Source organism: Apium graveolens, chromosome 2 (genome assembly GCF_009905375.1).
Source record: "Apium graveolens cultivar Ventura chromosome 2, ASM990537v1, whole genome shotgun sequence".
NCBI lineage: Eukaryota > Viridiplantae > Streptophyta > Magnoliopsida > Apiales > Apiaceae > Apium > Apium graveolens.
The window spans coordinates 230,998,083-231,016,612 of NC_133648.1; the positions used below are offsets into that span (position 1 = coordinate 230,998,083).

The window sequence follows — 18,530 nt, forward strand, 5'->3', positions numbered from 1 at the left end:
CATTTGTAAAACGTTTAGCCTCTAACAAGCTTAGATCAAAATTAGATAAATGCTATTTTGTTGGATACCCAAGTGAGACTAGGGTATAGTTTTTATAATCCTTCCGGGAACAAAGTGTTTGTTGCTCGGGCCGCTGTATTTCTTGAGGGAGAACTACTTTCTAAGAAAATCAGTGGGAGGATCATACATCTCGATGAAGATCGAGAACCACATGATAGCATTGAACCAGAGTTGGAATAAGATCAGGATGTACATCAAAATGGTGAAAGTAATCATGTCCAAGAAACAAAGATTATTCGTAGATCTAGTAGGATCCACCATGAGCCCGGGAGAAATTATGAATTTCTTTTGACTCAAGATGGTGATGTGATGCTTACGGATAATGATAAGCCTCTCACCTACCAAGATGTTATGAACAGTTCAGACTCAAAGAGATGGCTAGAGGCCATGAAATTCGAGATGGAATCCATGTATCAAAATAAAGTACTGACTTTAGTTGATCCACTCGAAGGGGTAAAACCTATAGGGTGCAAGTGGGTTTTCAAGAAGAAAACTGTCATGGATGGTAAAGTACAGACTTATAAGACGCGACTAGTGGCAAAAAGTTTCAAACAAATTGATGGTATAGACTATGATGAGACTTTTTCATCGGTTACTATGGTCAAGTCCATCAGGATTTCGTTAGCAATAGTTGCTTACTTTGACTATGAGATTTGACAAATGGATGTCAAAACTGCTTTCTTATATGGGAGCCTTGAAGATGATGTATATATGATACAACCTGAGGGTTTTGTCGATCCAAAGTTTTCCAAGATAGTTTGTAAGTTGCTTCTATCTATTTAGAGATTGAGCAAACCTCAAGGAGAATGAATATTCATTTTGATGAAACGGCCAAAGAGTTTGGCTTTATTCAAAATGAAGATGAACCATGTGTTTGCAAGAAGATTAGTGGGAGCCATGTGACATTTCTAGTATTATATGTAGATGACATGTAACAAATAAGGAATGCCATACCTTCTCTATAGGCTGTTAAGACTTGGTTGAGAAATAGTTTCTCGGTGAAAGACTTGGGCGATGCTACCTATATATTAGGGATCAAGATCTATTGAGATAGATTGAAAAGATTAATTGACCTAGTTGGAGTACATACATTGATAAAGTATTACATCATTTTATGATACAAGAGACAAAGAAATGATATGTTTCGATGTCTCATGGGATAGTGATCTCAAAAGATAATTGCCCCCTAAATCATTAGATGATAAGGGTCGTTTGAGAAAGCTCCATATGCTTTAGCAATTGGATCTATAATATGTACAATAATATGTATTTATCATGATGTTTCGTATGCTTTGAGCATGACGAGCAGATACCAGCCTAATCCAGGTGAGGGTCACTGGATTATTTTCAAGAATATTCTTAAGTACTTAAAGAGGACTAAAGATTTATTTTTGGTATATGGAGAAGATAGGGAACTGGTTCTAAAGGGTTACACTGATACTAGTTTCTTAACCTAATTTCTGGATAGACAAGGATGATTATGTGTGTATGTCTGGTTTATGTTTTGTCTAAATATAAGTTATGTTAGCTGGAATGGTTCACGGTAAGAACATTGATGATTTTATAATGGAAGCCGAATATATTGATACTTTTTGACACCAAGAAGACTGTTTAGGCATGTCCTTAGGCGATATCACCTTATTAATGAGATTAATAATCAAGGATATATAAATGTAAAGTGCATAGTAATGATAATGTTGCAGACCCACTAACTAAGGCTTTATCGCAGTAGAAGCACGATGGTCATACTAGTTCCATGAGTATTAGATATATGGGTGATTGGCTCTAGTGCAAGTGGGAGATTGTTAGTGTTTATGCCCTAGAGACAACACTATGATATTTTAGTTAAAGACATTTGGATTATTAATATTTCTGTTCTATCGATTATTTCCTTTATAATTTATTAATTCTTAATTTACCGCGATATAAATGTTAGATTAATAAATTTCCTTGGAATATGATATACAATTCTATATCTCTAAGTACGTGACTTAGAAATGAGATTGTAAGAATAGTATCAATATTCCTAAAAGTCCCTAGTCGAGTATTATTATTAAGGGACAATAATAATGCATTTAGACTAGTGTGTTTGTTGACTGATGATCACATCTCATTGATCATAGGGTATAGTGATACTAAAGTCAAAGACACGGGCAGATGTACATAGTGTTGGACATACCCGATGTGAGATTCTACATGTCTGTTGTGTCATAAGTAATTCTCACAGTGATAATGATGTATTGGTCCTTAGACCTAAAGTCATTATATTTCTATACGAGAATTAATATATATTGATTCCATTAAAAGTTATCCTTGACCGGGTAATGATAAAAGTGGACAATGGGTATATTATAAATCGTATGAGAAATATGAATGATCTAGAAGGGATTTAACCCTCCTATTTTAGGAGTGATATTATTGGCCTCTTATGTGAGCTAGACTACGAAATGTGTGGCCACGCTCAAATGTTGATTTGATATGATAGTCTACTCATTGATCAAGGAAACCTGGATTAAACATTGATGAGGATGGCACATTACATGCCTCTAGTTTAAATCTATAATATGTTGTTAAAGGGATTATATTACATTGTACATTATTCACAAAAGGTTTAATCGATCACCGATTCAAATATTATTACTTGGGTAGAAATGATGTATTACTAGATACCGCTCATTGTTTACGATTTTAAATTAGATTTAAAATTCGTTGCCAACGTAATAATAACCTATAGGGTCACACACTAAGAATGCTTGAAGGATTATTTAATTTAAATTGGATTTAAATTATAATAAAGTAATTCAAATTATTTTTAATATTAATTAAGTATGACTTAATTAGTTAGATAAATATTGATATTCGAATTTACTAACATTAATTATGAAATTTATTTGTTAAATAATTAAGTGAGACTTAATTATAATACAAATAGGAATTTTGAATTAATAATAACTCCTAGTTAGTTAAGAGTTATAATTCATTTTTCTACTCTCTATATAATATCTCTTGTGTGGCTGATTTTATGTGCAAGACTTTTACTAAAACCCTAGCCACCAATAGAGAAGATGGAGAGAGCAAGAAGAAATGGGTGTGTGCTAGTACACATCCAATCCTTGAGTTCAAGCATTCGCGTGGATACCGATAGTGCGTAGATCGCGATAGTGGGATGCGTGGTGATTGAACAAGCTTTGGATCTCCATTAGTCAACCAATTGGTAAAGCTTCTTAAGGTAAACAATCTGATCTACGAATTAAATATATGTTTTTGGCATGGTTCCTGCCGAGGGTTTTGAAAATTCTGATTTTTAACGTTTTTAATTACTATCTTCGTTGCGTTTATGTGCTCGAAACCCAACAATATGAGCCCAATTAAGGATCATACAAAGCTTCTTAAAAAGGATTCACGTGGACTGGGGGCGCGTCTACGTCCCCGAGACAAGATAAGTTACTTAAAGGGTCGTTATTATTGTAGGCAGCGAACCAATTTTAAAGACGGACTGTTCCTATATCGAAATAACTTGAAGACTCGCAGGTAAAGCTCTAATGAGGACACCTTGTATATACTATAGATCAGCGAGCCAATTTCTTAGGGGGTGCATCGCTATTTAATAAATATAAAAACTCATAGCTTAAGCTTTTCTAAGAGAGGTCCAAATGGGCCGCATATGATTCCAAAATCTCCTTCACATTTTTCTATAAGAAAGTGTTTCCTCGCGCCATGACAGTTATGAAATCAAATGGGTTCCAAACATGGTTAATGGGCCTGGATTTTGATGGGCTGACCTAAACCCTAGTCCATCTAAAGGTAACTTGTTCTCCAAGAACTACGTGTGGCTTGAACCCCGATAAATAGGGTACATAGGCCTCTGTTTTAGGTTGAGAAACAGTTTACATTAGAGATAATGTACGTATTTTCTCTAGTATTCAAGTAATCATTCAGCAAGATCAACACGACATTAATTCCATCTTCTTTATGGGCTTGGCAAAATATCCTTATTTTGCTCCGTGATTTCGGCAACCTCTAAATTATTGTTATACCAAATGGTCCCTGTAACAACTGGCGCTAGAAGGAGGGGACGCACGACCATTAGTTGGGAGAAAGATGACTAATAATATGCACCTAAAGAAAGGCACGGTTTTGGAAGGAATGATCCTTCCAGAGAGTCATCCAACGAGAGGGCTTTAAACTCCCCCAACAAGGAAAAATTGTGATGTGAAACCTTCTATTTCCAAGGAACTTCTCATCACAAGACCTCCACCACCCAATTCCTCAAAAGTCTTGCAAGAATTAAAAGATCCGAAGGGTGAAGAGACGCCCCTCATTTTCCTAATGGGGGGGGGAAGGTCTTGAGCTACCTATAAAATATAAGGGGCGCCTGGAAGAAATGGAGGAGCGTATGGAGATGCAGGTATATGATAGACACAAAAGGAAAGAGAATAAAAAGGCAAGGTTTATCAAGAGCGCAAAGAGCAGTGTCCTAAAGAAGCGGCTAATTGGGGATTTTGACAAGGAAGCAGAGGGCAAAAATTAGGAAACACCCGAGCCCCAAAATAAGGAAGGATCGCAAAATCAGGCCTCCTCTGAGGCCCGATCCGTGCATGTGTTTGACGGGATGGGAATTAAACTTAGTCACCATGAACTAATGCTAAAGCTTGACAAAATTAATGCCTAAAAATAGGATAAAAATAGGAAAGGGAGAACATGCAACATGCCTCCAAGAAAAAAGGTGACCCAAACTCAAGGCGAGGATGAACAGTCAAGTGCGGACCCAACTCAGCCACATGAGCCACAAACTAGAGAAAAAACTGTTAAGGTGAGAGATATGAACATCTCAGACCTCAGGAAGTTACTTAACAAAATTGACGAGGAAAAAAATTCCCTCAATTCTTTAGGCACCTTCTCCCCATTTACTCACACGATAAAGACGACCCCGTTGCCCCCCAGTTTTAGAACCAACTCTGATTTAACCTTGAGCGGGGACACGGATCCCGCTGCATACCTAATTTATTTTAACACTAAAATGGATGTATATCAAATATTGTTAGAGGCAAGGTGTATACTGTCTGATGCATCTTTATGGGGGAGCGCACATCAGTGGTTTGGGAGCGTATGTTAACATTAGCTCATGAGAACAGTTGGCGGAAATATTCATCAATCAATTCCAATCATCCATACTTTACGCGCCCCTGGTGACCACACTAGAGAACATCAGATTAGTGGAAGGAGAACAACAAGGGGAGAACAATGAGGTGTAAACGACTTCTTAATTTTTGGCTTAAAAGAGGGGACAAAGTTCTGGAAGCATTTGCAATCACAAAAGCCTCCCACTAACATCAATGAGTTCTATGCCATGTCGAAGACATTCTAATGGCTGGAAAAGTCAATGCAAGGTTTGAAGAAAGGGGCTTAAAGAATTATAACAAGAAGAAAGAATGCTTCACTAGTCCTAGACAGGATCACACTCCAAGAGGGCGTTCCCCTCCAAGATACCAGGGCGCTATAGGCATGATCCTAATTATACCCCCTCGTTGCGTCTGTGGAGCATGTTTATGTGATCAGTGATAGGAGCCTCTTCGAAAAGCCAATAACTCTAAATCACACAGGAAGAAGGCATAGTTAAAAAATTGTGCATTTCATGAGCAAATAGGACATGAGACGGTGGTTTGTCGATAGTTAAATGAGCAAATTGAAAACCTCATCCATCAAGGCAAGTTAACAGAATAGGTTGTAGGTGAAGTAAAAAAAGCATAAGACGGGAGGCGTCGGGTATCATGAAGTCCCTCCACCTCAGAGCTATGCGACCCCTACAAGAGAAACAATAGAGGGCATCATACATGTCTTTATAGGAGAACCCCGCATTGGAGTTAGCAACAACAAAGCTACAAAGAAATATGCACGAGAAGCTAAAGGTTTACCTTTGACTAATGTCTTCATTTTGGATAAGCGCCCCACCCCAACACTTTCAGGGCGAAGACGCCGACATCCTATTCACCAGAGAGGACGCAAGTTGGGTTCATCATCTCTATATTGATGCTCTAGTGGTGAAATTCAAGATTAGAATGAATAATATATAAAGTCCTCATTGACAATAGCAGCGCAGCTAATATGCTCAACTATGACGTGTACAGAAAATTAGTTTCCTGGACACCGACCTCGAATCACCTACAAGGCAGCTATATGGTTTCACTGAGGACTCAACTAATTTGAAAGGGCTTATTAAATTTCCCGTGACACTCGAGGAAGATCCGTGTATTGTGACTCATGTCTCTGAATTTACAGTTGTAGACCATCCATGTATGTATAACGCCATCATTAGGAGAACAATTCTAAATATATTCTGAATTGTAACCTCAATCCATGCCCTAACTATGAAATTTCCAACTCTTCAGGTAGGTAGGATGTTTCAAGAGGCTTCGGTATTATTCCAAAGACTTCTACAACAAAGCTTTAAAGGCAGCCTCCAAGAATCGCGACCGCAAGATTACTGATGTTGAAATAGAAGATTGCAAGGGCACCAAAAAATGAAAAGGGGATATAAACATTATCTCCATATAAGAACTTCCAGAGGGGTACTTTAAAATATTTGGTTTGTAAGTTGAACCGGTTCCAGGGGTAATCGTGTTAGAAGCCTCACAACATGTCCAAACCATACAAGAAGGGATAGTGGAGGAGGTCAGTAACGAGGATGAAGACCCAACAATGGCCAGACTATGGACCCAAAAGGGGAAGTGGACTCGTAAGGCCTTGGTGAATTTATTCGACTTTTCAGGTGGTATCACCCAAACCAATTCTAAGATAACTGAAAGCTGGGTTTCAGGGAAAAGTGATACAGAAGAGAATGTGATAGATCCTAGCTTGGATATGAAATAGAGGGAGACATGTGAATCCATTCAGGCTCGTAACATGAACGTGAATCTAGATCCACCATCCCGGAGCACGCAGAAAGAGTGGGGGCAGCAGAAGACACACTCGCTATTCTTGCAGTTCCAACAGACCCCTCGAAAATTTTGGAGATAGGTTCCAATCTTCCAATTGTGCTAAAAGAGAAGTTAACATTTTTTCTTAAGTCAAATCTCGATGTATTCGTTTGGTATCATAATGATATGGCGGGAATTGATCCCAAGATAATATGCTACAGGCTCAATGTCAATCCTGAAAAATGAGGGGTACATCAGAAGAAGCGCCCTATCACTGGAGAGAGAGCCGAAGCCTTGAAAGATAAGGTCGATAGATTATTAAAAGCGGGCCTCATATGCGAATCCTTATATCCCATGTGGTTGGAAAACCCATTCTCGTCAAAAATCCAAATAAGAAATGAAGAATATGTGTTGACTTTACCGACCTGAAAAAGGCATGCCCAAAGGACAGTTTTCCACTGCCGCATATTGATCAGTTGGTTGATGAGACTACAGGGCACACACTTCTCAGTTTCATGGACGCATAATCTGAATATAGTCAGATTCCAATGCACGGTCCCGATCAGGAACATACTTCCTTTATTACAGACTGAGGGCTCTATTGTTATATAGGCATGCCTTTCGGATTGTTAAATGTGGGGGCTACCTACCAGTGACTCGTCAGTTTGATGTTTGCTGATAAGATAAATAAAACTATGAAGGTCTATGTAGATGACATGCTGGTCAAATCAAAGGTCGCCATTGATCATATCGGCCACCTCGCAGAGATGTTTAAATTTTTTAAAAAATATAAAGATGAAGTTGAAGCCACAAAAATGTGTCTTTAGAGTATAATCTGGAAAGTTTTTAGGGCTCATCATTAACCACAGAGAAGCTAATCCCGTAAAAATCATAGCATTAATGGAAATGAGGTCCCCAAAAACTGTCAAAGAGGGCCAGAGTCTTTTAAGGCGTGTAGCGGCCCTAAATTGGTTCATTTCTAAATCTTTGAAAATGAAAAATACGAGGACGCCTCTAAGAAAATCAAGGCTCACTTGGGGACTCCCCCGCTACTTTCGAAACCCAAGGAAGGAGAAACTCTTATTGTGTACCTGGCAGTCTCGGATTGTGCAATCAGTGCAGTACTCATTCGAGAGGAAGAAAATGTTCAGTACCCTGTTTATTATGTTAACAAGAGAATATTGGACGCAGAGACCCGTTATACAAACATGGAAAAGCTTGTCTACGCCTTCATTCTGGCCTCACGTAAGCTTAGGCCATAAGAAAACCTTTCAACCTGCGAATTACAAAACATCTCTCCCTAGTGGAATTTATATGTGGACGGGGCCGCCAACGTAGAAGGATCAGGGCCGAAGTCGAATTGATAACATCTGAAGGGCACAAGCTACAGATCACTGTATATTTTTCTTTCAAGGCTACTAATAATAACACACAATATGAAGCCCTAATTCTTGGGGTCAAAATGGCACTATAGATGAAAGTGGAAAACCTCAATATTTATAGTGACTCCATGCTAGTGACTTATCACATTGGTTGTGGGTGGCAGGCTCACATACCTCACACCTTAACTCTATCTTAAATGCACTCAGATGTTCATTAAACTTTTTAACGAGGTTAAAATTATGCACATACCTCGGGATCAAAATCAGGGAGAAGATGTTCTGGCAAAGCTTGGTTTACAACGCGAAAAAACCATGTTGGGATTTATTCCTTTAGAAATTCAGAAGATTCCTCGCATCCCCAAAAATCTCGTAATGGTAACATCAGTCGTTGGGCCCGTTTTGACGACAACTATCTTAGAGTGCATAAAAACAGAGAATTTCCCACATGAAAAGAAAGAAGATAGAGGAGTTCAATATCAAGTGGCTCGTTTGTCATTTATGATGATGTATTGTATATACTAGGCATCAATACCCCTTTGTTAAGGTGCATTTTAGGGGATTAATGCAACTACATTGTTCAGGAAGTTCACGAAGGAATTTGTGACAATCACTCGGGGGGTAGTTCACTTGTTCGGAAAATTTTTTGACAGTGATATTACTGGCCCACCTTGAAGAAAAATGCCCTCGAATTTTCAAGGACCTGTGATAATTGTCTAATATATGCAGTGTTTAGCAATATGCCCGTCACACGAATTGTTTCACTCACTAGACAATGGCCATTTTTTATGTGGGGTATTGACCTGATAGGAGAACTTCCACAGGCAAAAGGGGGCGTCAAGTACGTAGCGGTCGGAGTAGACTATTTTACAAAATGGGCAGAGGCTGAACCATTAGCTACTATAAATGCTAAGAAACTGGTGGATTTTGTTCATAAATCCACTCTATGTCATTATCAGATCCCTTATCATCTTATTTCCAATAATGGAAAGTAGTTTGAGAGTGAAGAGATGAAGAAATTTTGCAAAAAAATGAAAATTATGAAGAGTTTCTAGGCCGTTAGCCATCTATAGAGCAACAGGCAGAATAAAGCGATAATAAAATCATTAAGCACACTTTAAAGGGGAAGTTGGAGAAGAAAATGGGAACTGGCCCGTAGAATTTCCAATGGTACTTTGGTTGTATAACACGATCCCTCGAAGTACCACCAGTGAGACCCCGTTTTCCCTTACATACGGGTGCGGGGCCATGATGCTAGTTGAGGAAGGGTCAAGATCATTCAGACGAGAGCATTATGACCCTCAGACTGATGAGGCAAATCATCGGCTATACCTTGATATACTACATGAAATACATCAAGATTCTCAGGCCCTCTTAACGGCTTATCATCAGAGGGTCATTTGGGATTATAATGGAAAGGTTAAAGCACGTCCTCTACATGTGAGAGATCTGGTTTTGTGATGAGTCATGTCAAATACCAAGATATCAGGCCACGGGGTCTTTGGGGCCAACTAGGAAGGGCCCTAAAAGGTTAAGACAGTACTCTGGGAAAACACATATCATCTTAGTAATATGAATGACAAGTTAATTCTGCGAACTTGGAATGTGAGCGGGAACGCTTTACTTGGTAGATTCTACTTTATTGTTTTCCAAATTCTAGACTCGGTATGAATAAATGCATCCTTAGTCATGGGGATAGTGGTCTATAGGCGCCCCCACTAGTAATATAGATGTAATGACTTTTCAGGCCTCATCCCATATTATATATGCATTATTTACATATTGTTCAATTTTAAACCTCGTATTTTTGTTATGTATCATTAATTATTATTGCGTAATGAATATAAAGTTTTGGGTATTTATAGAGATGCAGGCATTGCCCTCGCCTCACTTACGAACTCCTAGCATAAATATTCAAATGTATAATACTTAAAACAGATAATCTATAAAGGGCACTCGTTGAAGACATGTCGCAACATGATACTAAGAGGAACTCGCTATAGGCAAAGCTTTGGATAGGTTCCTTACTAAAATTATATCGACCAAGACCACCGTAGCGAGCCCAATAAAGTTTATGATGATCGTTAAATGCGATCCCTATACATATCACGAATAAAAAATGGTATACCTAAGTTGAGGAAATAATTAAAAGTGACCCCCTGAAAATCTAAAGGGGTTGTTAAAATGCCAACCCAGTTTACTTGTATAAATTAAAATGATTAAAAAAAGGCACCAGATGGAGCATACATAATATGTGACCTACAAGGAAGCTTAAACGCATAAACATAACTTAAAAAAAATGGCAGGATAAATGATTAAAATAAATCATAAAAGTTAACAGTCGCAAAGCAACCCTAAATAATTTAAATTTGATTACACTTGTGGAGCTTTAAAGGAAGTCCTCCCTCCTTGGTTCATTGTTTAGAAAATAAAAAAAGAAAAAGCAGAAGATATTCTAGTGGCCGCAATCATTTGTTAGCCTCACGGGTAGTGTCCTCAGCCTGCTTTTTTGCAGCTTCTTCGACTCGTTTCCTTGAGAGCTTAGTCTGCTTCTCTTCCTTCTTTTTATTGGCCTCTTCAACCATTTTCACTTTAAAATCTTCAGCATACTGAACGAGTTGTTGACCAAAAGCTGACCAGTCAAAGTAAGGAACTTTGCGTAGAAAACATTTTATGAACATCTTTTGGCCTATGACTCGTTGTACAATTTTAAGCTCTGTTTTGTCAAAAGTTGAGGCCTCGAGCTTGGTGGATTAATAATTTTTTTATCAAAGCGCTCCTTCTCCAAGTGAGTTTCTTCTATTGCATCATCATGAGCTTTCTTAGCTATCTTTCCTTTCTCCCTCTCCTCGCGAATCTCCTTCCAGACTTGCCGTCTCCTGCTTCAACTTCTTCTTATGGCTCATGGACATCTTCTCCATGTTAGCCACAATAGTCATCAACTTGAAACTAAGAATCTTATTGCCGCGACTCAAGTTCTTCAAGTTTTTTACATGAGAATCTTGTTTCACAAAAAGCTCCACAGTCAGTTTGGTGATCACATTAATGAATGTATCAACATCAATATTTACCAAGTCATGTACCTTAACCTTGTTGGCATTCTGATGACCCATCCTAGTATACACATGTTGAACAATAGAAATTGTTGGAGTCCCAACTTTCTGCTTCTTAGTTGCAGCTTCAGATACATGTGGGCCCTCTTGGCAGCCCCTTTTGTCTTGAGATTCAACCTCTTTGGTCTGAGATGGATCAGGGATATGATTAGACCTGAGGATAATATCCCTTTGTTTGCATTGATCTGTGAGGGTATCATCATAACATCATCCTCAATATTACCAGGGGTTATAGTTCTGGGAGCTTACGATGAAGTGGACATATCTGACAAGGAAACGCAAATTTCAAAATGCATAAATGAAAGTATGTGTTGGTAAATGAACATAAACTTGCAAAGAAAAGTTTAACCTATATGCGAGTGGAACAGAAATATAATGATGAATACATAAAAATACTTTACAAATATATACCAACTACAAGGTCTTTACCATTTTGTTTTCGCGAAGCCTTCCTAGACACCACAACTTGGGAAGGTCCAGTCTCGGAAGGTGGAGGTTTAGAAGCTCGAGACTTACTTGGGGATGCTCTCACACTGGCCTAAAGAAAACCACATTCAAGGGGGTTCTCTATAAAGAGTAGAATCATCAGGTTTCTTCATTCTTTGGGAAGACGGATAATTTTGTCAATATTTATTCTTGCGACCCCACGAAGAACGGTTCATGTAGGGGCCACATGAAGATAGATAAAAGTAGGGGGGCTCGGGGAACATCGCGAAAATAGAAAAATAGTTCTTGCCACGAGCTCGCATTACTTGGTGCCCCCCACACAAAATTTTTCTTATTATACTCTGGTCAGACCGACAAATAAACGAAACTAGAGTCATGTCTCGGGGCCCATTTGAGTTGCAAAAAATAACCCAACACCTTGGTTGTCATCATCGGAAATTATTCTTGATGATAAATGATGTACAATCCAATTATTCAGCGATAGTTGTTGGGATTAATTTGAATTGGGGCGAGAGAATACTTCACGCACACGTCCCTGATAAAATGATGAAGAGGGGAAAACACCTAGCTTTAGACAGGCAGCTGAGAGGACTATACGGGTATGTGCCCACCTTTCTCGGATGATTGAACCGATAACACCTCATGTGCTTTAGAGGAAGTATTGGTTTACCAACTAAGTAAAAGTTTTGTTAGGTCCCGAATTACTAAATTAAAAAAATTCTTTCAAAACTTTTGCGGATATAAAATTTAGTACTCGGTTAGTGGTTCCGTGTTCTTGAGATTAATAGTGTTTAGAGCGATAAAACGAGAAACACAAGATATTCACTACTAGAAAAAGTAGAATAGACATCGCTTTAAGGACATCGGTTGTTTTTGGCGCCGATGTAAAAGGTGTTTTAGACATCGGTTTTGAGCAACCGGTTTCTTTTGGTTTTATAAACATCAGTATTTTAGCTGAACCGATGTTATATGTCTATTTTAAAAAAAATTAATCAGTGCGCCTTCCCCGTTTTCCCCCCTTAGCAAATATTTCATTCCCTCCATGTTTCCCCCCTCTGTTTTTTGCCTTAGCCAAATTCTCCCCCCTCTTTTTCACACACATTTTCCCCCTCTTTTCAATTAAAAATATAACAAAATAAAAATATAAATATAAAACCAAAAACAAAAATAAAAAACTCAAAAATATCTCTCTTCACTCTATCCTCTCTCAAGAACACCCACAGGACCTCTTTTCTCTAGAATCTCGATTACGCTATCTCTCTCTCTCTCTTCACTCTCTCATCTCTCTGAATTTCACCAATCTCTACCGAGTTTCAATCCCCTAATATGCATCGTAATTTTTATCCGATTCCGTCCGTTCACTTCTCTCGCCGGAATTTCATTCCAATGTTCATTTGGATTTTCTTGACGGCGTATCCCAATTAGACATCGCAACGATATTGTCCATCTCTACTCTTTTGTAATTATAATCTCTCTCTCTCTCCCTTGATGTTATATTAATGTTTATATGTTTTTGCGTGCGTGTATTTGATTTCGATATTTTTGATTTTGCAAGGTTTTCGTAACGTTGATGGAGAATAAGAAAGTAATATAGAGGAAAAAAGGCTCTGGATCTGTATTTGCTGTTGCGATTCTTGTATCGTTTTTGATATTAGCTAAGTTGAAGTTAAAGCTTGAATTTGGTAAGTTTTGAACCCTAATTTTAGAATTGGGGGTTTCAATTTTAAACCCTAATTTTTTAATTTTTAATTGGTTCTAATTAAGCTAAGTTGTACGCTCTTTAATTGTAGAATTGTAAATTGTTGATTTTTCAGTTGGATTAATGTTCAATTTATTTGATTATTTGACTTTTGTATTGGGTATTGATTGACATAATTATTGGTTGTACTGAAGGTTAAAAGTTTAAAGTCTGAAGGTTATGGAGGTAAATTTGAGAACGGAGAAATATTTTTTGTTTAAAATAGCTTCTGTTGTTTAAATGTGTGAACTCGTAATTGTAGAAATAGTTTGTGTGACCTCTTGGTGCTAATTAACTTCAGTGAAAAAGCCTCTGGGCTTTTGCTAGGGCCCCTTATTAATTAGTGCAATTGTTGTGGTGAGTGGTAACCGATTGGTATGTGAATTTAGGCAAAAGGTACGTTGTAGTTATTTCGACATTAATAATTTGTTTTTCATGGAATAATTATCTTCTAGCTAAAAACTATCACTTGGTTAGTCTTGTTACCAGTACAACATTTTGATAGGAAAGAAAGTCTTGTACCATATATTTTGTCAGGGGGTAGAAGATTCTTCCAGTTTCATAATCCTCGCTTTTATACTTGTTTCTGTGGAAGTTAATTGGAGATTAACGGTGCTTAATTAATATCATTAGCAGAGCTGAATCAGACTATATCTAAATTTGGTTCTGGGGCTGTTAATCTGAGGTGCAATACTTTTAGAATATTGATGCCGATTAATGAGGTAATAAAACTTTTGGAATTCTGATCCAAGTAGCTAATAGAAAAACTGGATATTTTCAGTATTAATTAATATCTTAAAGTCCAGAAATTTCTCATTAAACCTACAGTTCTAGGTCCAAGAACCTACTTGTTTTTTCTTTTTGCAATATTTCATTTTATGCTCCTAAACATAGAAGAACTTACATTGTGCTCTCCATATACATGCCATCGCTCCTCTCATATTAAAACACTCTACTACTCTTGGTAGTTCAGATGTTATTGACCTTTGCCAAGAATCTATGCCTGTATCAAAGCTAATTGCCTGGTAATTGATTTCCTGTCTAGATTTATTGATGAAGAGTATATTGAAGTTATCGATGAATTCATGGAGGTTGTATTCACTCGCTGGACTCACGTAATTGTGCAGGTTGATATTTGATGTTCAGACTTACTGTCTTATATCATTAGATAGTGTCATATTATGAATCATGAGAAATGTGTATATTTCCTTTTATTCTTTATTTCAAGTGAAATTTATGGGTTTATATCATGGCACATTTTTCACTAATTAATTAATTAGTTGGTGTTAGTCATGACTGTGATTAGTCAGAAGAGTTAAATTATAATGTTTTGTAACAGAAGTAAATTCTCACCCAAATTTTGTTCCCCAAACATGGCTGTTACTTTGTAAATTTTTTAAGAAAAAGAATAGGGCAATAAAAGAGTGAACTGGAAGGTATGTTCATCTAAAATTTTGTGAAGTGCAAGTAATCAACATAATCTATCTCTGTACAAAAAATTTACCCTTTCTCTATTTTATAAATACCATAATGACTTGATTTTATGCAGTTCGAAGTTTTTCAGAGCAAACGGGCCTTCAAACTATTGCAGTGTTACAGAGACACCTACAGAATGTTTAATGATTATGTCCCTGTAAATCATTATATGTTCTAGTATGTTCTGACTTCCTACCTTTATATATGTTCTGTAGCTTAAGGGTGATTAATTTATTCTAGTTATCTGATTCTGCGACGCCACTTGAATGGGTGACTCAGAAGATAGGTATAACCATGCCCTTAACAATTGAATTCTGATGTAATGAAAAAATTACTTTGTGTTCAGGATTGGTCTGACATTCTGGGGAGCTCTTGCCCTCCTGTTGGACCAAGTATGGCAATAGGAGAAAAGCTCACCCTATACTTTTTCCGTGGTTTCTTTATTTGCTTTGAAGTGTATAGATGCACTTCTATACTTATTCTAGTGACGGCTGTAATATTTCCCAGCATGGATGTTAATGAATTGACCTTGCATTCTTAAGAAATATTTTTTGTTTCCTTTATGAGATCAATTTATTGTTGTCGATTAGTTCTCTTCTTTTGTTATCTTAGCGAACCTAATATTAGCTTGCAATATAGGGAACAACCGGAGTTGCCATTGCTGGTCTATTAGGAGCTGTAAGAGCACAAGATGATAAGCAAGGGTTGTTTTTGGATGTGGTTTAATATTTTAGTAAATCAATCTTTTGCTGTATTTTTAATGGGTTTCCTTGGGAACGTATTCTACTATGTGATCTTTTGACTCCCCTGGTTGTCTCTAGTAAGGAATCCCATGTGGTTTTCTGATGGTAATAATATGTTGTTGCCTGCTATTCCTGCAGAAGTTTCAGGAACATCATTAGCAGCTTTACTTCTATGAGATGGATGGAGTGTATTTTAATTTTTGACATGGGCCACTGGTATATATATTTGTTTTAAAACTTGAAACTATGATAGCTAGTTAGCGGATTTGTTGTGCATGTACCGACTATATCTATCTACTTAAGACTCTTTTGAGTGGAATGCAGTATATGTTAGCTTATAAATTATAATACAGTGCCTTCTTTATTGAAACTCTAGTTTAAAATGTATATGTAATGACTGTTTCAGGAACGACATTGGACTTCTCCTGGGATGATGAATGCAACTGTGTGTATTTTAATTTTTCTATATATATAAAAAAAAGTTGAATTTTGATTATAACTTGAGGTTTGTACTTGTAGGTTCAAAAGAGGCTCATCGAGTTTATGCTTGTTGCATTTCATCGAAATCTTGATTTCATAGCATTACTGAAGGTATTCTTTACAAGTATAACTATATATTACTTGTTAATTTTGGACAGGTAATGTTTAAACCTCATACTCCACCCTGTTTTAAAAAAAAAGTTCTTATACGATGTAATAGACTTTTAGTGAGAGTGAGATTTGTAATTTTTCTTTATTCTAGAATTTAAGGGTTTTTTAATTGGCTGCTTTGTTTGATATCTGCAGGCGATATTAACATTAGATGAATTGATTTTTGACCTTGACATGCCCAAAAAAATAACACTCTAGGGAAGGCAGATGCCCGTATTTTTAGGACTCAATGACCCAGCTCAGCTGCATTGATACCTGAAGAATCAGTGACCAAGATACATTCGTTTGAGCAATGTATGGATAATATTTCGTTTGGGCAATGTATGAATGATATTATAGAGGTAGCTATGAGAATTTTAAGTTTTTGGTTTTTTCATTGTTTTAAGACTTGATTGGTTTGATTTGGTAATGATAATTGGAGTTTGATTTTAATAGTTTCTTCTTTTGACAATTTTTTTAGCATCTATATTTTTAAAATGTGCAACATGATTTATTTTACTGAAAAATGATGTTAATTTAACATAATAACATCAGTTCTAGTTGACCATTAACATCAGTAAAAACGGATGTCAAATACTACAGCAAAAAAAATCTTAAAACAAAAAACTGATGTTATTAAGCATCATAGACATCAGTTTGCTACAAATAGACATCGGTTACCAATGAAGAACCGATGTCAAAGGTATCGTTAACATCGGTTTTTGATGAAAACTGTTGTTACTAGTACTAGTAACATCAGTTTATTGGTTAAATTGAAAGATTTTGCTTAGCTCACATATATTTAAATTGATAAAAATATCATATTATGATGATATATGAAGATTAGATATGCATGAGAAATTTAATATCAAGATACAAAAATCGGTTTTAAATATGGAACTGATGTTATATGCTCTATTTAACATCAGTTTAAAACCGATGTTAAATGTGGGGGTCTTTAACATCACCCACGAAGACATCGGATTTTTGCATACATAGACATCGGTTTTTAGCCGATGTCTATTGACGTTTTTCTAGTAGTGATTCGGGGAAATATATATTCATATATAAATCCGCGAGGGGTGTTTCTACACTCCGGTAAATAAATTAACCGGCTACAATCTAAGAACAACAAAGTTCCTAGCCACTACAAAGATTAACGAATTAAATCCAATACAATATTCTAGCTTTTATTTGTCTAAGGATTTAATTACCGGGTAATGATTAAAATACCCCTATGAATATACAAGACTTAAATCGGGCATTATAACGTTACTCCGGTGAGAAGATTAACGGATATAGATTTGAGTGTGTATCTTCTCTATTTTTCTTTGCTTATATTTTCACCAGCTCTTTTGGGAGAGAAGATGAACAAAACAATCTTCAATCTCTAATTCCTTAAGCTGCTTGTATAGACTTTATATTCAATTAAAATGTGTGGCTGAAATTGAACCACATAATTTAATTGATTGTATCAATAAACTTGTAGTTGAGGAGCTTGGACCTGCTAACCTGCGACTAAGGATTGTTGGCACATCAACTGGCGACTAGGAGGGGAGTAGTCTAACTTGTGACTAGTAATTTAACCAACAGAAATGGCAACTTGCGACTAGCTTTGTTTTTATTAACTGGCGACTACTACTAGTACATATATTAGTAGTTAATATGCGACTAACAAATAATAACATTTGTTAGTTTTTTTGTTTTTATTTTTCTTTATTTTTCCTTTTCTTGTTTTTTCCTTTTTTTGTTTTTGTTTTTGTTTTCTTTTTCTTTTTCTCTTTTTGTTAAGTGGCATTTATGTCCACTTAGAACGTCCTATAAAGGCTTGAATTGGTGTTTTGTACTCAAGTATTTTATGTTTTTGATGTGATTTTGTAGTGTTTTGCATTTCAGGCATAGATAAGGGATCGAGGAGATTTAGCATTGCTTTGGTGCTAAAATGGTGTTAGGAAGGTGTCGTGAATAAATGCTCGTGGAATGCCTTCAAGAAACAACAAAAAAAGAAGAAGAGAAAACCATTTTTT

General features: G+C 36.7%; 1 long non-coding RNA gene across 4 annotated transcripts; it reads left to right on the plus strand.

Moving 5' to 3' along the window:
* Window positions 1–13,203: 13,203 nt before the first annotated feature.
* Window positions 13,204–16,889, plus strand: LOC141706189 (uncharacterized). Of its 4 annotated transcripts, XR_012568700.1 has the most exons (8): window positions 13,204–13,375; window positions 13,472–13,598; window positions 14,700–14,781; window positions 15,770–15,834; window positions 16,012–16,089; window positions 16,280–16,318; window positions 16,393–16,464; window positions 16,660–16,889. It is a non-coding gene; the product is annotated as an uncharacterized LOC141706189 (long non-coding RNA). The 4 variants fall into 4 exon arrangements; XR_012568698.1 differs by having other exon boundaries at window positions 15,204–16,089; XR_012568699.1 differs by having other exon boundaries at window positions 15,770–16,089.
* The last annotated feature ends 1,641 nt before the right edge of the window (window positions 16,890–18,530 follow it).